This window comes from Dipteris shenzhenensis, chromosome 15 (assembly GCF_047967505.1).
Source record: "Dipteris shenzhenensis isolate YYH24624 ecotype China chromosome 15, Dip_SZ_1.0, whole genome shotgun sequence".
NCBI lineage: Eukaryota > Viridiplantae > Streptophyta > Polypodiopsida > Gleicheniales > Dipteridaceae > Dipteris > Dipteris shenzhenensis.
The window spans coordinates 32,245,681-32,268,947 of record NC_141610.1 but is presented as its reverse complement, the minus strand read 5'-3'; the positions used below and the strand labels follow the sequence as shown (position 1 = coordinate 32,268,947).

The following is a 23,267-nucleotide window of genomic DNA, read 5'->3' as shown; positions in this document are numbered from 1 at the left end:
CACCTACAGATATATTGGGATTGTCGGTTGTAGTATATGTGTAGCTTAGGAACTCGAGTCGTGTTCCGGTGAGAGACGTAGGCTTAAGTGTGGTAAGCAAACAAAGTGCAAGCATGTGTAAAAGGCACGTAAACCATCTTTGTTGAGGTAATGAAGGTTTTCACCTTCATTGGGGGTTGTAGGGTTTAGGAGGAGTTTAAGGGTTTAGAAAGAGTTCCAGGGTTTAGAAGGAGGTTCCAGGGTTCAGAAAGAGGTTCCAGGGTTCAGAAAGAGTTCCAGGGTTCAGAAAGAGTTCCAGGGTTTAGAAGGAGGTTCCAGGGTTCAGAAGGAGGTTCCAGAGTTTAGAAAGAGTTCCAGGGTTTAGAAGGAGGTTCCAAGGTTTAGAAGGAGTCCAGGGTTAGAAGGAGGATCCAAGGTTCAGAGTAGAGTACATGGTGGAGAACTCGTCTCCCTCGTAGATCATGGAGTTTAAGGGTTTAGGAAAGCATAGGAGTGGGAGAGGAAGAAGGTGTAAGAGCATGGGTGAAAGAAGAGAGAGGAGGAAGGAGGAGGAGGGAAGAGGAGGAGGGAGGGGGAGGAGAGAGGAGGAGGAGGAGGAGGGAGGAGGAGGAGGAGGAGGAGGAGGGAGGAGGAGGAGAAGGAGGAAGGAGGAGGAGGGAGGAGGAGAGGGAGAGGGTGGGTTGTAGGGTTGGAGGAGAGGGGAGAAGGGTTGCAAGGTTAGGACATGCTTTTGGATGTGCAGTGCAAGGAAGCATGGACACTTGAGACAAATGCTTAGAATACCAAAGTAGACTCAACACAATGCCCCAAAGAGTGTGGGCTTCATTCCATTATGGGGTATTTATACAAGTTGGAGAGCTTCTCTCTCTGCATGTAACACCAAGTCGTATCACAAAGTTGTAACACAAAGTTGTATCACAAAGTTGTAACACAAAGTTGTAACACATTCTCTCTCTACATGTAGAAGTTGTAACACAAAGTTGTTACACAAAGTTGTATCACAAAGTTGTGTCACAAAGTCGTAACACATTCTCTCTCTTCATGTAGAAGTTGTAACACAAACTTGTAACACAAAGTTGTTACACAAAGTCGTAACATAAAGTTGTGTCTAGAAGTTGTAACACAAAGTTGTAACACAAAGTTGTATCACAAAGTTGTATCACAAAGTTGTAACACCTTCTCTTTCTTCATAAGTTCATGTTGGCACAGAGTCAACAGCATTGCTCAAACTAATGTACAAAAGGATAATAAATCTAAAAATTTCAAGAAGGTTTTCATACAATATTGGGCACCTATATGCAAAAGACACAATGCAGAAATTGAGGAGGTGTATGCAGATTGTTGGAACAAGATTTGGATGTGCAATAAAGGTGATCCTACACGTTGGGAATCTGTTGATGCTATTGTATGGTCATGGGTTCCAAAATGTAACCTCTCAAAGAAGGTTTCCTCGAAGAGCAGCAACCTCCCCATCAAGGTGAAGATACCAACCATTGCACGCAAGCGAGCTTTATCCAATTTGGCTCATAGAACAGATTCCGACTCTGATGCTGACTCCACAATGGAGTGAAGGTACTTGAAAAGCATGACTTTTTTTTCCTTGCACAACAATAATTTATTTGAATACTGACAAATATTTGGAAGGTATGACATTGATCTTTTTTCTTTATCTTTTTTTTTGCAGACCATTGCTTTGTGGTTGCAAGTTTTGCACACTCGACAAAATATCAAGGACTAGTGTTGCATTCTTACTTTTTCTTCAACTAAACTAAAATGGTGTTTTTGAACACCACCTTTTTTTGAGAAGAGACGAAAAATGCTTTGTTAAACTCAAACATATGATGTTTTTTTCTCGGCTAATGCAAAACAGGCACACCCCAAATTGTGAATTTCATATACACGGCCAAATCCAGGGAGAAAGTCAATGGAGTGCACTCAATGCATTGTAATTGTAACCCCTCAAAAAATACCATGCATTGGTCAAAACCTCAACATTTGACATTTTATTTATGTTGATGCAAACCATGCACATTTGCAAGATTTGGATGGACTCCCAAATCTATGGGAAAAATCAATGAAAAACATTGAATGTTACATAATTACAACCTCTCAAAAGTTCCCAAATTATCAAGATTTTCCCAAATTCTCTAATATGGTGTTATATGATACAGCAACAAAGTTGTAGGAACTTATACTATGCATGGCGTAGGTACTCTGAGATGGATCCAAAAAAGTATGTATGCATAATCCATGATGAGATGGACCAAAAAAAGACGGCAATTCCAATACTTCGGGTGAGGTCCAAGGACACCGATTCTGCATGGCAATTACAGGTTTCACTCATTGGAATGATTACCCATGGGCATGGAAATGGTCATTATGGACACTTCACCCTCAATGGTTTGTGGCCATCTGATCCCAACCTGACGATTGAATCGCTCTCAATTTGTTTGCGCAACCTCGAGAGGATGGATATGCATGACCTTGGAGACCTTGCTACCAATGGGATTCCTAGAAGCAATGCTCGCCTTTTGAATGCTCTATGTTCAAGAAACGCTTTGGACTCCCATTACAGTTCTAAAGGTGCACATGTTTCCACAAGTGGAGCTAGCTTGTCTGAAAATGTAGATGTCACGATCACAAATGCAAATCTAGAAACTGTATCGGAAAGTGACCCGAAATCTATCACGGAGACCATGACAACTTCCATTGCAAGGGCTACAGACACATGTGTGAATTTTTTCCCGTCAAATACAAGAGAAAACCCACCCTCTTTAGAGGGGAGTGTTGCTATTGAGCCACCATTCCAAAAGTTGCCAGAGAACTTGCTACTCCAACTAGATAATTGTGGGTCTGAGAACAAAAATAGATACTTGTTTGCATACCTTTCTCTTCTTGTAGCAAGGGGCATTTTCATGACAGTTCAATTGGGCTTCTTGATGGTAGGGCACACACATGAGGACATTGATGCAATGTTCAGCAGGTTTTCTGAGAGCTTGTGGGTGGGACAAACACTCACTTTCCCGCATCTGATGGATATATTCAGAAAATGTACATCATCTTCACCGGCACCACTTGTTCTTACACGGGTTCCTAACTTCAAGGATTATGTAGATGGCTACCTATGTAATGGGCAAGAAATGCTAGTTGGACATGCAAAGCCATTACAATTTCGATTTTACATGCAAGGTGACATACCAATGATGCAGTACAAGGTGCATCCAAAATCCCCGAATTGGATGCCCATTGAAGGGGGAATTGAGCTATGGAAGAAAGATAGTGAGGGTTGATCATTGTTGCCAACAGGTTGTCCGGATATACTGCCAATGGCTGCATTTGTGAGAGATCACTTGCAAGTAATATCAGGGATAAAGGATTACATTAAGTTTTGGGAGAAATGTGCAAGTGGAAAGAATGCATCCTATGAGTCCTACATTAGGCCAGTGATAGACTATTGGAAAACCATGATCGGTGAGCTCGAACAAGAAAACGTCTCAGAGATAGGAGTGTACAGAGAGTTTTGGCCAAGAACACAATCTCCTGATGAGGAGATGATATAGATGCTTGCATTAATGATTTCCAAGGCTATGAGGAATGGAATGATCACTATTGTGGGCCTCTAAAAGGTAAGCCGAGGGAAGAGTTCAGACCAATGGTGGATGTTAAGCAAGGTGACTTCGTCTTGGTGAGGCCATCAGATCCTATATACCCCATATGGCTTGGGGTTGCCATATCAAGTGCCGAGATGGATGCTGCTTCTCCTAATTTCAAGAAATTATTAATTCAGTATTGGGCACCATCAGTTAAGAGAAAGGGGCTCAGTGATGCAGATGCCTATGTTGATTGCTGGAACAAGTATTGGGCAGAGAATAGGTTGGATCCACAGGTATGGGAGTGTATTGATGCAATTGTCTGGTCATGGACATCAAAATCCATAAATAGACCCAAGAAGATCAAGATTCCACAGAGCGTATGTATCAAAGCACAGGAGAGCTTGCTTGGTATCAGAGCATAGAAAATGGTGTCGAATTTCTCCCTCTTAATCTCCCAAACTTCCATTGTAAGGTGTGTTCTCATGTGATGTTTCTCAATTGTTGTTATCTTGTCAATGGGTATTTGCATATTATTAATATGACAATTTTCAGAAGCTGACCTTCACCAACAACTGCTTTGTTTCTAGTGGAACTCACTATGCATGGTGTTTGTTAACACCACCAACTGGTGTTTATTAACACTTCATGTAAAATATACATGTTGTCCCTACACGGTGTTTATTAACACCACCAAATACATGATTTCCAGACTCTGCCACAAATGCTTTGTTCCGGTTTTTATACGCAATGAACTGTTTCACAACCAATGAAGTTTTTCATAATCATTGGAATTCCAAATATTAGCTTATTCAATATTGGTAAAATTCCCACAATCAATGGAAATTTTCCCAAATTTAATGAAGCCTTTCCCAATTTTAATGAAATCCACCCAATTTCGAAATTCCCAAAATGCAACTTTCGTCCCACTTTATCTAATACTGTGTTTATTGTGATAGTTTGTCTAGGTAGACCTACTACCAAAATCATTACTACTTGTCCTCCAAGTCAAGCACCTTGCTATCCCTAGCCCAATGACTATCATCACCTTGCAATCCCTAGCCCACATGACTATCATCACTAGAAGTCCCACATACTCCCACCAACATCTTGAGCACCCCATCAATATACCAGATACGTTGTGAAGAGAACATATCATATTAAACATGACACAACACAACCATGTACATGGCATGTAGAGCTAGATAATCAATCCAAGGACTTCAATCATATTGAAACATATTATGAAGAGCAAACCATTAAGTTAGGTTTACAACAACCTTCTCATAAGTTACACATCAATACTTGATCATTTTTTTTTTTTGAAATCCACCAATGGTAGGTTTTGCGTACGATAGTCTCCCAAAAAAATTACACTATGCAATTACTATATAAAAATTATTCCCATTCAAATAGTACCAATCCTCATTAGAATCTCAAGAATTTCTCAATATAAGTCTAGTAGTAAACAGACATCCACAACCTTATTTAACACCTGAACATGCTAGAATGCATGACAAGCATTATTTAAATAATAATATTTTTCAATGGTAATGTAAACCTTCTCCAAGGCCTTTGATACAGTATCGAGAGCCTGCCTCATTTGATGATTGTAGGAGTTAGTCTATGGACAAGAAATCATTTGGGCTATCAAGACAATTTATGGGAGGGTTTTGAGAAGAGTCTAGGCTAGGGTCAGATGGTCAGATTCGGTCATGAGCACTATTGGGGTCAAACAAGAGTACCCCCTCTTAGCAACCCTGTTTGGCCTCTACATGGATGAGCTTGAGGCTTTTATGCAGACTTTGGGGGGGGTTGATGCTCTTTTACTACACTTATGATCCATTGCGCCATGAATCTTACTGCATATTTTTCAACATCTACTATTCCTAGTCCACCTACAACCTTTGGTTTTGTGCAGATTTGCCATTTCACTTTAGGGACCTTATGATTGACCTCGTCTCCTTCCCAAAGAAAGGATCTAAACAAACTATTGATCTATCTTAGGGACTTCTTGGTTGGAAACCAACATGAGATAAAATAAATAATGGAGGGGTAGATGTAATGGTTGAGGAAAAATTTTCTCCTTGCTAGGGTTGGTTGTAGCCCTTGCCATCTGTTCACCTTGCTTTTGACCCTGTCTAAGACCCAGTCCCATCTGTCCTCTGCATAGTGCAACTGAACCCCATAGGGATTCCTAGTAATCTGAAAACCTCTCCTATTCTGATCTCTTTATGCCCCTTATTATATAGGAAGAGGGAGGGAGGGCTCAATGTATTGTATAGCCTTATTTTATCATCATTTATTCTAGATCTTGAGGCCATGCAAAAGGTATTTAGGCATTCCAGTGTGACCTAAACTGACTCTTCGTCATTGTGAGGAGCTAGATTCGTGTCGTTTTTAAATTGCTGCCAAATAACCTGTCTACCCCCTTCCACCTCAATTCCTTTCATAGTGCCCTTGTCTAATTCATCATTGACAAGCCAACCTAAGGCGTCTGTAGCTATAGCGAAGAGTAGAGGGGCTAAAGAAAAATCTTGTCTGATAGATCTTTTAAGCCCGATAGGCTGTGTCATTTTACCATTTAATTCAACTTTGCTTCTAGCTTGACATAGAAGAATCTCAACATAAGATACAAATCCGGTTCCCACTCCCATGTCTTTGAAAGCGAATAAGATGAATCCCCATTCCATTCTATCATATGCTTTGTCAAATTCTATCTTGAGGAAGCAAATGTGTTGCTGAGTCTCCTCATCTAGTTCAAGTTCTTCCCACAAAGTGAGAATAGCTTCCAAGATATGCCTTCCTTGTATAAATCCCTTTTGTTCCTCGCTTATCTAGCATTGCATTTTAGTTTTGAGTCTAATAGCTAATACCTTTGCAAAGATCTTGTAGTTGCTATTCAACATAGTCAACGGTCTCTAGTTCTTCAATTCCTCTTTTGGTCCACCTTTAGGAATAAGTCTTATCATGCCTATGTTGATTCTTGGGTCTAAAATGCCATTTGCCTTGGAGTCTTGCCAGAGCAGCATGAGATAGGGGCCAACTGTTTCCCAATAGACTTGATAAAACTCTATAGGAAGTCTTGCCCTTCCCCATTTGGTCTACAACACCTTTCAATTCCTCTAGAGTGAGATCTTTGTCCATATATATGCTGTCAAACATAGAGGCTTTTCTTTCTCTCGCTCTAGAGCACTTATCGCGGGCTATAGCCTTTTCTATTGTGATGACCTCCTCCTCAAGCATCTGTTTAAAGTGTTATGAAATTACTTCAAGGATTTCGTCCGGGTCTTGGATGTGCCTATCACCAACTTGAAGGGCATCAAGGGATTCTTAAGCGTGCTTTTTCTTTAGGATTTTAAACATAACCTCATTAGCCTTGTCTACTCTTTGAGCCCACTAATCTCTAGTGTAAATTCTAGCTTAATTGGCTACTATTTCAGATTTTGCCCTGAGCTTGGATTTGATTGTCCTCACTTGTTCTTGACCATGTGCGGTGTTGTCACTCTCAAAGAGAGCTAGTTTCTCTTCAAGTTTGTGTGTTCTATGTGATTTGGCTTTGTCGGCTCTACGTTTGATTGCTTGCAAGAGGATTTTAGTCCTATCCATGGCTCTGATCCACTTATCTATTGCATTAGCTATTTCCCCAAAGGAATTGATCCATATTCTATCTATCTCATCCTTGACATAAGGGAGTTGAAAAAAAAAGGATTGTTGGCTTTGAACCATGAGCGGCCAATGCTTCTTTCTTCCTTTTCCAAAACAATGGAGATGGGTTTATGATCCAAGAAGGGAAGGATACCCAGCACTCTGCTCTTAACACACAACATCTCCTCAACAATTCTCTTAGAGTAGTAAGCTCTATCAAGTCGTCCTTTCCTGTGAAGGGGCCCCACCTGATTGTTCGTCCAAGTAAAGGTAGTATCTCCTCATGTGTCCAAGAGCTTAGCCCTTTCTTTAAAGTTCGAGCGCGTATTTAGTTCATGGCTTCCTATCACAATTCTTATCCCTTCCCGCCTGTCCCCTCTACTCTCAACCATATTATAGTCTTCGAGTAAAAGCACATTATCTGCTAGTTTTCCACAGAAGAGCTCTGTCCCTCATTGCATTTGAGGCATATACCAAGAAGACTTGGCAAGAGAGATTTCTATGAAAAAATTCCACCCCTACCCCAAATTTGCCAAATGATTGACAAACTCTTCCTATTCCTTAAGCCAAGTGTTTAGCAACACCTATAGCAGCACCTCGTCTCCCTTCGTCGTGGTCAGTTGTGTACTAGCTTCTACTATCATCGATCTACTTTAAATGCCAGAGGAGCTTAACTCCTTCAACTTTGACTTCTTGGAGAGCTAAGAAGTCAATGGAAATCTTGTTTGTTCTCAACCATCTCAAGTCAATTGAGGGGATAGTGCGAATTCTCTAGATAACCTCCTCTTTGCTCTTTCTGCAAGACTCTTCTTGATCGGGTTGTCTAGGTGGGAGCTATTCATCTTCCTTTTAAGCTGTCTAGGGTCTGCCTTCGTTGCCTTCATTGCTTTCTTCCACTCACGCTTGTGAGCGGTGTGGGGATGGCCCTTTGGTGGTTGACCTCCCTCTCTCCTCGCAATCTCAGCTAGTGCCTGCCTCTTAAGCAATCTTTTATTGCCAAGTATCGTAACAATCTTTTACTTGACCCATTTATCTACACTGGGGGGATTGGGATACCTAGAGCGAACAATAGCGAGGGTCTCATCAACCAACTTTTTTGGATGGTATTTGTAGTGAATAAAGCAATCTCTGTAGTTGTTAGCAATTACAGAGTGCATGAAGGCCATGATGTCCTTCCCCCGTGCATCCATCAAGATGCCTCCTATTTGAGTGATGTCATAGAAGATTGTACCATCACCCTCTGGCACATTTGCATCATTTGAATCATCCTCGTCCCCACCACTACCCCCCCTAAAGCACTGTGCCATGCATCCCCCACTACTCTCCCTACTACTACGCCCGCTGCCCTATCGTCTCGAGCTAGTATGCTGGCCACTCATAGTTAGAGAAGTGACTCTCGACTGCATGGGAGTATGCTGGCCACTCGTAGCTAGAGAAGCGACTCTCAATGGCACATGAGTACGCCGATGGCTCTGCGAAGCAAAAGGACCTCCTAACCACACGGAGGAGAAGGGGCTTGGCTCTATAGCCAACTGGGCTATCTTGACTCCACTGGGGTAATCTAATTTGGTGTGGGGTTGGGGTGGTTTAGAGTCTGTACTATTGACTCCTGGGGGGTGTTTGTAGTACCCATCATGTATGTGTATAACTCCCTAGGAGTGGGAGGGTGCCTCAAAATGTTATATAACTCTCGAAAGATGGCATCCCGAAGATCAGGTGAGGATGAAGACCTTCCTGGCCACATGATGAACTGAAGAAAAGAAAAGAAGAAGATTATCATCGAGCATGCCCTCGTCACGAGATGCAAAAGAAAAAATAGAGTAACAGCCTGACATTGAGCAAGCATTTACAAACTCTTGCATTCTTTGAATTAGAGTGATAGAAGTATGTATCTACTTGCTCAATGTTAGGCTATTGAAGCTTCATGTGGGGAAAAAGAGAGAACGAAAGAGACAAAATGAGAGGAAAAGAGGGGAGAAAAAAGAAAGAAGATAAGAGAGTAAAAGAGAGGAGAAGAGAGAAGGAAAGAGAGGAGAAAGGAGAGGAAAAGAGAGGATAAAAAGAGAAAAAAAGAGAGGAGAAAAAGGAGAAAAGAGAGGAGAAAAAATAGAGAAAAAGAGAGGAGATAAGAGAGAAAAAGAGAGAAAGTGAAAAGAGAAAAAGTGGAGATAAAAGAGAGAAAAAGAGAGAAGGAAAGAAAGGAGAAAAGAGAGGAAAAGAGAGGAGAAAAAAAGAGAGAAAAAGAGAGGAGATAAGAGAGAAAAAAAGAGATGAAAAGAGAAGGAAAGAGAGAAGGGAAAAGAGAGAAAAGGTGAGGATAAAAGAGAGAAAAAGAGAGAAGGAAAGAGAGGAGAAAAGAGAGGAGGAAAAGAGAGAAAAAGAGAGAAGGAAAGAGATGAGAAAAGAGACGAAAAGAGAGGAAAAGAGGAGAAAAAAGAAAGGAGATAAGAGAGAAAAAGAGAAGAGAAAAGAGAAGGAAAGAGAGCAGAAAGGAGAGGAAAAGAGAGGAGAAAAAGAGAAAAAAAGAGGAGAAAAATGAGAAAAGAGAGGAAAAAAAATAGAGAAAAATAAGGAGATAAGAGAGAGAAAAAGAGAGGAGAAGAGAGAAAAAGAGAGAAAGTGAAAAGAGAAAAAGTGGGGATGAAAGAGAAAAAGAGAGAAGGAAAGAGATGAAAATAGAGAGAAGGAAAGAGATGAGAAAAGAGAGGAAAAGAGAGCAGAAAAAAGAAAGAAGATAAGAGAGAAAAAGAGAAGGAAAGAGAGGAGAAAGGAGAGAGAAAGAGAATGCAATCCCTTTCTTCAATCATGCAATCCCTTTCCGTCATTCATGCAATCCCTTTCTTCATTCATGCAATCCCTTTCCATCATTCATGCAATCACTTATTTCCATCATTCATGCAATCATTTTCTTAGAAGGGGAAGGGGAAGAGGAAGAGAAAGGCGAAGGGAAAGAGAAGGAAAAGGAAGGGGAAGGGGAAAGAGAAGAGGTATGGAAGCTTCTTGTCCTTCTTCAAAGCTGCTTTTCTATCTTCTCTTCCTTGTTCACCCTCTTCTCTTGTGTGCTTGGGGATGATTGTGTAAGCCTGGAGATAAGTGTGAGTGCTTGGAAATAAGTTTGGATGCCCAGAGCTATGTCTATTAATAGGAAAGCAAGCTACACGATGCTAAAAGTAGGTGAAGGAAACCAAGCGCGCTAAAAGTAGGTTTGAAAATCAGCTCGCAGTCTAAAAGCGTGTCTATCAGCGCATCAAAAAGCATATCTAAACATGCATCTATCAACACATCTACACTACATTTTAGATGTGCCTATACATGTGTTCCACAGTACAGACACGGTGTTAGATGCTCATAGAGTTTTGACATTTACAACTCATGCAAGAACAAACTTTTTGGGTTGTTTATCTGTAGGATGTCTTCATCTTCAACAAGTAGCTCCAGTGAGAATGAATCCCTCTATATCCACCATCACGAAATGTGGCTGGAGAAAAAAATCAAACATATTTTAGCCCTCTGCCATTACCTCATGAGGCCATGGAGGAGGAGGTGTTTGATGATATGGTGCAGGATTTATATGTCCATCAATCCTCAGGTAGGGATGATAGCATGGAGCAAGACTATCTTTTTACCACAGCATCAACTCCACTGTTTGAGGGGTGCACATTCTCTGTTCTACGTGCCTCCCTTGAGCTACTAAACTTGCAGACCATCTTTGGGTTTGTAACTATTATGTGCTATATTAAATGGAAATAAAGATTGCTCGCTAACACCAGCTTTTGTTTAGATACTCCATCTTATTGGTCCCACCTTAAGATCATTCACCTGCTTGATCCCATGCATATCTTCAAGAATGTGTCCTCTATCATTTGGGAAGATTTGAATGGGGCAAGACATTCTGCAGGCATAAGGGAGGATCTACACACCACAGGGAGGATGCGTGAAGCTTGGCCACAAGAGAGGCTAAATGGGCATGTCTTTTTACCTCGTGCACCATGGAGGTTATCAAACCTAGAGATGGTGGCAGTGAAGTGAGCTATCACTACAATTCATACTCCCACTGGATGCATGAGGTGTTTGAAGGGGGCCTTCAAAAAGAGCAAGAAAAGAGGTGTAGAGCAATTATATGGCTTGAAATATCATGATTGGCACAAGATGCTCCAAGTAAGTATTTTATGTGCGTAATATCTTTTTCCTTCCAAATTTGTGACTGAATTAGAAGCAACTAATCAACCATTCCTTGTATGTTCAGTTCATACTACCTACTAGCATTTCTCGTAGTGCATGGAAGGACATGAAGGATTGTATTTACAAGATGGGCGAGCTTGTGAGTTACTTTACAGGATACAAAATGTGATTAATATTGCATTTACAAGATGGGCGAGCTTGTGAGGTACTTTACAGAATGCAAGGTATTCATATTGTTAATATGGCATACTTTTTCCTTTTTAGGTATGTGAGCTCAAAGGAAATAGATCCCACCATGCTTGAGAATGCTCGAGTTATGTCAGTGGATGTGGTTTGTTTAGTGGAGGAGACATTTCCATGTTCTCTTCTCACAAGCCATGCCAACTACATCTCGTAGTGCATTTGGTGGATGAGATCATTGCTATATGTGGTACTGTACATGCATGATGGTTGCTCTTCCTCAAGCGCTTCATGAATACCTTGAAGGGTTTTGTGAGACAAAATGCAAGACCTGAAGGTAGCATGGCCAAGGGTTGATTGGTACAAGAGGCGCTTGTATATATTTTTGAGCTTCTTGTTGATGTGGATAGCTCTCTCCCATGACTATGGAGAGATGATGAAGACCTAAGGATGACCTCTATTGTGCCTCAAGGAAAAGGATGCAGCAAAGTAATAGACACGGAGTTACTTAATAATATCAACCTCTATTGCATGCTTAATAGTGATGTGATGAAAATATGGGTGACAAGATACAAGGATGCAAAGGCAAGAAGACAAGGAGAAAGGGCACTCTTTTGTACACACCACAGATCTTGTGTGCCATACCTGCAGCATCTAAGGGCACTTCCAAAGAATATTCATGTGGATTGGCTACTTGACAAAATGCAGAGAGAAGAGAGAGACGAGGGGATGCATATCACAATGGAAGAATGGGAGTATGCTAGGGGATGCATGAGCAAGGTCGGTATATAGAATGTTATGCATAAGTTAGGAGCTTTTAACAATTTAGATTGCTTATTTAATTTATTTTGTCTTGGTGTAGTGTACTAAGTTCAATGCTATATGTTGTGAGGGCAAGAATTTTCAAACACAATGGATTGATGATAAGAGAAACACACAAGATTGCAGCATCATTGCTATCTTTGAGGGAGCCAATGGAGCCATGGATGATTATTGTGGCATAATCGAAGATATTATTAAGCTTGAATTTTGATGCTTCTTTGTGTATGTTTTGCATGTAAAGTGGTCTTAGGACGTGGTGGAAAGAGGCCCTAATGCAACAATCAAACGCCATGTAAGTCACTTTGTAACTATTGACTCCACAAAGTTTTGGCAAAGTAAGAAGGACACACTAGTACTACCGCAACAGTGTGAACAAGTATTATACAGACATATAAAAATACTCACTTTTAAATATTTGATAACTTCAATGCAAGGAAAATAACATGATTGTATTTGTGTTTGAATAAGGTTGTCTATCAGCAAATGGTGGGGATAATAATAGGTGGTGGCATGTCATACCAATTATGCCACATTCCAAAGTGATGTATCGTACATTTACTAATATGGAGCATAGGGAGGATGATCATGGCCAAGAAGGTGATGATGACCGTGATATGAGAGAGGAGGATGATCATGAGATAGGAGATATAGATATTGAGGCCATTACCCGTGAGGATGAGCCTACCATTAGTGATGCTGATTTTGATGAGCACATGAGTAGCACAAGTAGTAGTGGGCTGAATGTATTTGTAGATCTCGACACTGGTTTGGATTTTAAAGTAGATTGTTTGGCAAGGGTTGATCTCATTGAGGATGAGATTGAGAACCGTAGCCCATCATTGATATTGGCAAAACTATTTTACATATTGTCTCATTATCCTCACCTCACTTAATAGAGGAAGAGGGTGACTGTGGGAGCACCTCACTAGTATCTAGAGGGAGGAGATCATCAGAGCTATAGGAGGGACCTACTGGCATTGGTGTGGCTTGACGATTATAGGAGACAATGGAGGGCATACAATGTGATCATGAGAGAGACTATGAAGGAGTATAATCATGTCAAGGATAAATGGAATCAAGGATGTTTCTTTTTGTTCACTTTCATAATCAGAGGAGCTCTTTTGCATTGTATCACCATGTAGATGGTGCAGCATGGAAAACCATGAATCAAGTGGGTTCAGGATTGGATGGAAGAAGGAAATGATTGAGCAAGATTTGTAGACTGAGAAGAGAGGAGGAGGTTGATGACTTGGTGGCTCGTTTCTTATTTTGGATACTTTATCAATAACTTATGAGGTTCTATACTTGATACGAAGCAAGGGAGATGCGCAAGCAGAGAGGCCTTGCCTTGTGAGATATCAAGATCTCCAAGGGTGGCGAGCTGTGATATGGGAGCATGGATGATTTTTCAAGTTAGTTTCGTTAAGAAACTAAAATGTTATATTGGCTTTGAAAGTTTATATGCGCTAATAAAAATAAACGTTTGAAACATTTGCCAAGATTTGAAACTTTTTTGCAAAAAAATTTAAAGTTTCGCCAGGATTTACATTTTTTCCTTCAAAATTCAAAATAAAATATATAAAAAAGTACTACATTCTACCAATATTTTGAAACTAAAAAAATGAGCTTGAAAACTTCCACCAAAATTTTATATTAATATATAGGCATAGCTTCGATAAAAACATCCTTGTATGGGAGCTTAGTGCACCTCAAGCTTCCGTGAGTCCATAAGGAGTGTGTGAGTGGTAAATAATACTGCCAATGGATTACTAGCAATTCAGTGGATAAATGTAAGGGCAGGAAAGAAGATGAAGTAATGGCTATGATGAACTCAAAGGATAGCAAGCTATTGTAGGAACGCTTGGTTCACTCCAAACTCAAAGAATTTTTATGAGAGCTCATGGATAGCAAACAACTTGTATATGAGATGTCTGAAGGCCTTAAGTGGTGTTGCATAGTGAATAGTTGTAGTTGTGGAGTACACTCATATAGATGAATTTATGTTTCATGGGTCATCTATGTGTTTTCTAAGCATGATCTAAGTCTGTAGGAGAGCCTGTCTTGAGCTATATAATCCACTAGGTTCTTTTTGACGTTATATAGCTTTCAGTGGAAATGTGGCCAGAGTATAAGTTGTATTCGAAGGTGTGTAGAGACAGGGAGTTTCAATGAAAGCCTTTTACCTTCTGATGGTGTTGTTCACTTGATTTAAATGAGGATGAGGGTGGCATTGAAGGTGGATTAGGCTCTAGTAATTTTGTCCATCCAATGTTTCACTCGATGAGAATACTTTGGATGCCCCATTTGTCGTGTAGGGGAGCCATTGTTTCTTTTAAATACACGTGATAGTACTTATTTTCAACTATTACTACTAGCAACTACTTCGTTGCCTCTAATCCCGATGCAAATCTTTGGCCCAAATCTCTACTAAAGCTCTAGCATCATCTTCATTTAAATCCATGCCATTGTTCAATTTAACATTGACAAGTTGGTGGAGGCACTTGAATAACCTTTTGATATGCTTGATTACACAAGCCATGGTTGAATCTCAAGTATAATCCTCTGTAACTATGGTTATCTATTGGCTCCTTTATAGTATCCCTTTTTGTCTCTTCCAATTACTTAATGTTAGCAAATATATGTGTATCAAAGAATAATTATCCAATAATTTCTCTTTTAGTAGATTAGAAATTCATGGTCATCACGATCAGGAATTTTAACACTACAAGGCATAGGCCATTTTCCGACGAAAATACCGACGCTTTTTACATTAAATTTTTTTTTTTTCACGAGCGCAAACGTCGCTATAAGTGTCGCTAAAAGTGTCGGAAAAGGACCGTCGCTATAAAGCGTCGCTATATAGCGACACTGGTAAACGTCGCTATATAGCAACATTAAAAAAGTCACTATATAGTGACACTGGTAAACATCGCTATATAGCGACGATTAATAGAAATTAAAAAAAAGGGTTAGTGGGGCTAAATAGGGCTTCCTTTTGGCCCTGTTTACCCCCACTAATCCTTTTTTTTTTTGTAATTACAAAACAAAGTTTTTTCATAACAAAATTTCCCTTGCGAAAAGGGTGATACAAAATTGCTCTTGCAAAATGATGAGCAACAAAAGCATATAGATGTCGGACATATACAACATTGTTTGTAACAAAATTACCCTTTCGAAAGGGTGATACAAAATTGCTCAAACGAGCGGATATACAAAATGCTACTACCACTACTACTCATCCGAATCTGAATCATCCTCGTCTTGTTGGCCTGTTCCTTGGTCCTCGACACCTACGTCTTCTCCCTCTTCCTCACCGCCTACGTCTGATCCTTGGCCCTGTTGATCGCTCGCCTCCGATGATGGGACGCTTGATCTTTGACCCTAAGAGCGAACCATATAAATCAAAAATTAGATTGGAACTTAAATTAAAAAGTGAGATTACAAGTAGGAGTAAACTTATACCGTGCGAGCAGCCACCTCAGCCCAATCGACCGTCGCTCCCATTGCCTCTTGCTCAATGAATCACGACTTTGTTCCTATTCGAAATGCGCGTCGTGTCTCTGCATCTGTAGGAAGATGACCCATCGCAGCTTGCTATGGATCCAATTTACGAGAGTTAGAGTTAGCTAAAGTGCATGTAATATGTAGTAAAACAAATAGAACAATACATTAATGAGAAGAAGTAGACTTACCACGGTTGCCTCGAATGCATACCGTCCCCCTGCACCAAAGTGTGAAGTACCTACGACATCCAACTGTCTCTTCGTAGCCCTCCTCTGACTCTCGAACAATTCAGGATGGTCCCTATGTTGCTTCTTGAAGTACTTCCAATCAGCTTTGTCTGCCCAGCTGGGTTTAGCCAACCCCTTTGTGATGGAAGTATGCAAGGTTGATCTACGATGCTTCAAGAACAAACCCATGCGCTCTTGCATATAATCGTTATTAAACTCCACATTTGGTGGATTAAGGTATCTTTGTTTTAACTCATCGATGACCGCCTGCTTCTTTTGGGCATCTTGATACCACCAATCGGTATTTATGCCGCTCTTGAAGTGATGACTCATCAACCTCCTCATGGCGGCCATCACTGCTTTGCCCTTTTTATCTTCGATTATCTCTCCAGCAAATGTGATTTGATAGGAGAGATCCCCTGATGAGTAAGGAGGACTGACGGTAGCAGAGTCTGAAGGAGTGGAAGCTGCACGAGTGCTTCCGGAGCGAGGAGTAGCAATGGGAGTAGGAGAGGGAAAGGGACCTGACTGATACTGTGTCTCTGGACCAAGTGGAGACCTAAAGGAGAGTGAGTGTGCTGACTCGTCTACATCTCCCGAGTCAGCACAACATGAGCCCCCCATCCTACTCTTCCTTTCCTTGTGAGAGGCATGCGCAGGTGATGACCCCGCGGTCGAAGGGGCACGAGGGCACAGTTGGGCAGTATGTCCACCCATCGGTGTAGGGGAGGGAATTGCTGGGGTCCTCTGAGATAGCAGAGAGAAGAATCTCGCTGCCTCCTCATCGCTCATCTACGCTACAAACTCGTCAGGACTCCCGACAAAGCCATGCGTGGCTAGCAAAGGAGTTCCCCGAGGGGTAGTCGTAGTGCTACGTGGAAGAGGAGTCGGACGAGGGGTAGTCGTAGTGCTAGGTCCGAGAGGAGTCAGACCAAGGGTAGTCCTCGAGGTAGTCACCTGAGAGGAATCAAAGTCCTTTGGAGCATAAAGATCATGAGCTCTTCTCCTACGAGGCTGTCCGTACTCATCGGATGAGCGATGTGATCCCATGTCTAACATAGACACAAACACGAAAACAAAAAACAAAAAAACAAACATAAGCATAGGCATAGGCAAGAAGAAAGAAGAGGGAAAGGAAAGAAGAGGGAAAGGAAAGAGGGAAAGAAGAGGGAAAGGAAAGAAGAGGGAAAGGAAAGAGAAGAGGAAGAAGAGGGAAATAGAGAATAAGAGTAGGAGAGAATAAGCTCATGCTTATGCTTATGCAGAAATAGAGAATGAGAGAAGGGGGAAATAGAGAAGGGGGAAAGAGAGAAGCTAGAGAATGAGCCTATACAGAAATAGAGAATGAGAGAAGGGGGAAATAGAGAAGAGGGAAAGAGAGAAGCATAAGCATGAGCTTATGCGGAAATAGAGAAGGGGGAAATAGAGAAGGGGGAATGAGAGAAGCATAAGCATAAGCTTATGCGGAAATAGAGAATGAGAGAAGGGGGCAAGAGAGAAGGGGGAAATAGAGAAGGGGGAATGAGAGAAGCATAAGCATAAGCTTATGCGGAAATAGAGAAGGGGGGAAATAGAGAAGGGGGGATGAGAGAAGGGGGAATGAGAGAAGCATAAGCATGAGCTTATGCGGAAATAGAGAAGGGGGGAAATAGAGAAGGGGGAATGAGAGAAGCATAAGCATGAGCTTATGCAGAAATAGAGAAGGGGGAATGAGAGAAGCATAAGCATCAGCTGATGCGGAAATAGAGAATGAGAGAAGGGGGAAATAGAGAAGGGGGAAAGAGAGAAGCATAAGCATGAGCTTATGAAGAAATAGAGAAGGGGGAAATAGAGAAGGGGGAAAGAGAGAAGCTAGAGAATGAGCCTATGCAGAAATAGAGAATGAGAGAAGGGGGAAATAGAGAAGAGGGAAAGAGAGAAGCATAAGCATGAGCTTATGCGGAAATAGAGAAGGGGGAAATAGAGAAAGGGGAATGAGAGAAGCATAAGCATAAGCTTATACGGAAATAGAGAATGAGAGAAGGGGGAAAGAGAGAAGGGGGAAATAGAGAAGGGGGAATGAGAGAAGCATAAGCATAAGCTTATGCAGAAATAGAGAAAGGGGGAAATAGAGAAGGGGGAATGAGAGAAGCATAAGCATGAGCTTATGTGGAAATAGAGAAGGGGGAATGAGAGAAGCATAAGCATGAGCTTATGCGGAAATAGAGAATGAGAGAAGGGGGAAATAGAGAATGAGAGAAGGGGGAAATAGAGAAGGGGGAAAGAGAGAAGCATAAGCATGAGCTTATGCGGAAATAGAGAAGGGGGAAATAGAGAAGGGGGAATGAGAGAAGCATAAGCATGAGCTTATGCGAAAATAAAGAAGGGGGGAAATAGAGAAGGGGGAATGAGAGAAGCATAAGTATGAGCTTATGCAGAAATAGAGAATGAGAGAAGGGGGAAATAGCTCGGGGGGGTCGTGCTCATCATATGTAACCCTATCATGTGAGTTCAACAGAAGGATTTTTTTTTTGTCTAAAATTTACAGAAATAAATATACATAAGGGACTATTTAAAATAGTTTTGGAAAAAATTTACAGATTTGTATAGAAAAGGGGTATATTTTATTAATGAAATTTTTTACAGATAAGGGACTTTAAATATAGGCCTTGAATGCACGTGATATAGAGCCTGGTTTATACATAGTGACCCCCCCAAGGGAAATAGAGAATGAGAGAAGGGGGAAAGAGAGAAGCATAAGCATGAGATTATGCGGAAATAGAGAAGGGGGAAAGAGAAAAGCTAGAGAATGAGCCTATGTGGACATAGAGAATGAGAGAAGGGGGAAATAGAGAAGAGGGAAAGAGAGAAGCATAAGCATGAGCTTATGCAGAAATAGAGAAGGGGAATGAGAGAAACATAAGCATAAGCTTATGCAAAAATAGAGAATGAGAGAAGGGGAAAAGACAGAAGGGGGAAATAGAGAAGGGGGAATGAGAGAAGCATAAGCATAAGCTTATGCGGAAATAGAGAAGGGGGAATGAGAGAAGCATAAGCATGAGCTTATGTCGAAATAGAGAAGGGGGGAAATAGAGAAGGGGGAATGAGAGAAGCATAAGCATGAGCTTATGCGGAAATAGAGAATGAGAGAAGGGGGAAATAGAGAATGAGAGAAGGGGAAATAGAGAAGGGGGAAAGAGAGAAGCATAAGCATGAGCTTATGCGTTAATAGAGAAGGGGGAATGAGAGAAGCATAAGCATAAGCTTATGCGGAAATAGAGAATGAGAGAAGGGGGAAAGAGAGAATAAGAGAAGAGGGAAAAAAGAGAAGGGGGAAATAGAGAAGGGGGAAAGAGAGACGCATAAGCATGAGCTTATGCGGAAATAGAGAATAAGCTTATGCAGAAATAGAGAAAGAGAGAAGGGGGAAACTTAAGCATAAGCATAAGCTCATGCTTATGCTCATGCATGAGCATGAGCTTATGCAAAAATAGAGAATGAGAGAAGGGGGAAATAGAGAAGGGGGAAAGAGAGAAGCATAAGCTCATGCATAAGCTTATGCATGAGCTTATGCGGAAATAGAGAAAGAGAGAAGCTTCTCTTATTCTCTCTTTCCCCCTTCTCTATTTCCCCCTTCTCTCTTTTCCCTTCTCTCTTTCCTTTCCCTCTTATTCTCTATTTCTGCATAGCATGAGAGCATGAGCATATGCAAAAATAGAGAATGAGAGAAGCTTCTCTCATTCTCTATTTCTGCATATGCTCATGCTCTCATGCTATGCGGAAAGAGAGAAGGGGGAAATAGAGAAGGGGGAAAGAGAGAATAAGAGAAGAGGGAAAAAAGAGAAGGGGGAAAAAAGAGAATAAGAGAAGGGGGAAGAAGGAAAGAGTTTGAGGGGAAGAGAGGGTTCCTATGCCCATCACTAGTGCTTAAGGCGCTAGCTGCAGGCCAATGCAAATAACAAAAATAATAAAAGGAAAAAAGAGGAAGCACTTACCTGAAATAGTATGTCCCGCTCGGTGTAGTGGACTGGCCCTACAAAAGAGAGAAAACAACCCATTTTTTCAAATAAGATGTTAGTGGAAGGAGGAGATTACAAAAGCAACTTCTTGAAGGGAGGAGATTGAGGAGACAAGGAAGGAGGAGATTGAGGAGACGAGGAGAAAGAGAAGGAAGAGAAATACAAAAAAAAGAGGTGAGTTTTCTTCCTTTCTTGAAATCTCGTTTTTTGTTTCAATCCTTTCAAAACAAGCATGAAAACTAGTTTACAGGTTTAGCAATACAAGAAGAAACACCCACAAAACTAAAGCTAACAAACAAACAACCTACATTGTTGAAACAAACTCACCTCTTGAAGAACTTCCTTTCAAGAAACCAAAGAGGGAAAAGGGTAGAGAGGGAGTACAAGAGGTAGGAGAAGGCTGAGGAGTGGAAAATAAAGTGGGAGGTTGCTTGAAATAGGTGGGAGCTCGTCGAAAATAGGTGGGAGGAGATATTGGCTTGCTTACTTGAGAGATTAGGGAATAGGATGAAGAAAACGCTGCGCGATTAGAGTTTCGGGTTTAAACCCACAGCGTCGCTATATAGCGACGCTAATTCGTCGCTATATAGCGATGCTTTTAATTAAAAACGTCGCTATATAGCGACGGAACAGAGCAAAAAGTTGCTATATAGCGACGCTTACAGTCACTTTTTTGTTGTAGCATCAAAAGAAGCTCAAACATGCTATTTTATAATTGTTAATATCTCTTCTTCATGCTTATGTTGTGATTTTATAAGTGTAGATGGAAGGGATGAGTGGAAGATCATCCGATGATGCGCCAACGCCTGGGAGCATGAAGTGGCTTACGGAGAGGTTATATTGTGATTGCACTCATTGTAAGTGAGAAGTACGACATCGACATCGTATTATCATGCACCACTTGCGGATGTATGGGGAGGAGCCGGAACCAGTACCCCCCCTTGGTGTTACACATGTTGATGGACCATCGGTAAGTCAAAGCTATTTAAGTTCGCAATCTTATTGTATATCAGGAAATAGAAGATCTTATATTTACATGAAATCTTAAAACAGGATGAGGAGGGTGACGAGGGTACACATATACCTTCTCACTTTTAGCAAGACTATAGTCTCCCGCATGATGACGAGGGTATGGTCAACATGATGGATTCCATTTTTAGGGGCACTACATCCCACGTACACGTGATGTTAGAGTCTGAGGTCAAAATGCGAGAGTTGCAATCAACACAATTGTACGAGGGTGCTAGGATGTCTAAACTACGTGCTTGTCTCTCAATCTTGAATCTACAAGTACAGTATGGGTGGTCAGATACAAGTGTCTCGGCCTTAATGAGGTTAGCCCTTGTATTAATTTGACTCATTATTTGGATATTGTTTGTTTTGAGAATCATCATTTGGATAGTGTCTTTGTCATAGGTTGCTCTAGAAGATGTTGCCTGCACCAAATACCATGCCCACATCAAGAGATGAAGCGAAAAAGATGCTAACAACAATGGGTATGGATTATGATACCATCCATGCTTGCCGTAATGATTGTATTCTCTTTCGTCGTGAGCATGGAGATTTGGCTAGTTGTCCAAAGTGTGGGGAACAATGACATAGAGATGACTTGCAGGGTGAGCGGATACTGGTAAAGGTCTTGAGACACTTTCCCATCATTGCAAGAATACAACACATGTTCCGATGCAAATCCATAGCGGAGTTGATGACATGGCATGCATCTCATCGGTCCACTGATCACACATTGAGGATTCCCGCAGATTGTGCAGCTTGGAAGCACATAGATAATCAGTGGCCGGACTTTGCGAGGGAGCCACGCAACTTACATCTTGGGCTAGCCATGGACGGCATGAATTCTTTTGGGTTACACTCGACATCTTGGTCGACATGGCCCATAGTCGTGGTGAATTACAATATCCCACCATGGCTAACAATAAAAAAGGGACACCTCATGCTTGCACTACTTGTGCCAAGAAAGTACAAGGCAAAAAACATGGACGTGTACATGGCACCTTTGATAGAGGAGTTACAGATATTATGGAGAGGAGTGCAGGTCTTTGATATTTCTAGAGCTCCTAGACATACTAATGATATTTTGGTCAGGGGTATCTTGATGTGGACCATGCATGACTACCCAGGATATGGAGAGTGCGCAGGTACGTGGTTGTGTCTTTACATGTACAATGAGGGATTATGCTTTTTTTACTCTCTTTTGCACGCATGTCTTGTACTAACACATTCATGCATGCGTGCAGGACTTGTTGCAAGTGGGTACCATGCTTGTCTTGTTTGTGGACCGGCTCTGAAATCGCTTGCACGCTACTCCAAACATATGAGAAAAAATGTTTATGAAGGTCATGCTCGATACCTTTCGCTCGACCATCTCGCACGTGGAGGTCAGCTTGATCCACCACCATCATATTTGAAGGCAAGTGACTGGATTCAAGCTTGGAGGGCGAATGGAGAGGAACCTCCTCCTGGTATGAAGAGGCTATCGATCTTTCACGAGCTTCCTTATTGGGGTCAGTTACAAATCAATCATCTCTTGGATCCCATGCATATCTTCAAGAATGTGGGAGCTACTATTTGGGCACACTTGGTTGGTTCCAAGGACTCAAGAGGAGTGCGAGAAGACTTGCGTGCTATGAATAGGATGTCTCGTTTGTGGCCCCAAGTGCATGCTTCAGGAAAAGTTGTCCTCCCGAAAGCAACATGGATCCTGTCTACGAGGGAGGAGGCAGCAGTCAAGGCAGACATTGCCTCTTTTCAAACACTGACAGGGTACATGCGTTGCTTGAAAGGAGCATTTTCAAAGGACAATAATCTTAGTGGCCTCAAGTCCCATGATTGGCACAAGGTCTTATAGGTATTCTAAGTAGAATTAGTGTACTAATAATCATGATGCATTAGCATAATTATTATTATGTTATATTGTTGACATGACTTCATTGTTGCTTTGATAGTTCATCCTCCCAATTACAATAAAAGGGTGCTTACAAGAAGATGTTAGAAATGCTATATTCCAAGATCTGTGGTATTGTGAGGTATGCTTACTATCAAATCGCATTATGTATTTTCTTCATGGACATGTGAAATAGGTGGATATCTCAAATATC

The 23,267-nt window shown here is 41.3% G+C and overlaps 1 pseudogene; it reads left to right on the top strand.

Moving 5' to 3' along the window:
- The first annotated feature begins 11,069 nt into the window (after window positions 1–11,069).
- The window catches only part of LOC147893698 (uncharacterized), a 32,091-nt pseudogene continuing 19,893 nt past the window's right edge, over window positions 11,070–23,267 (top strand).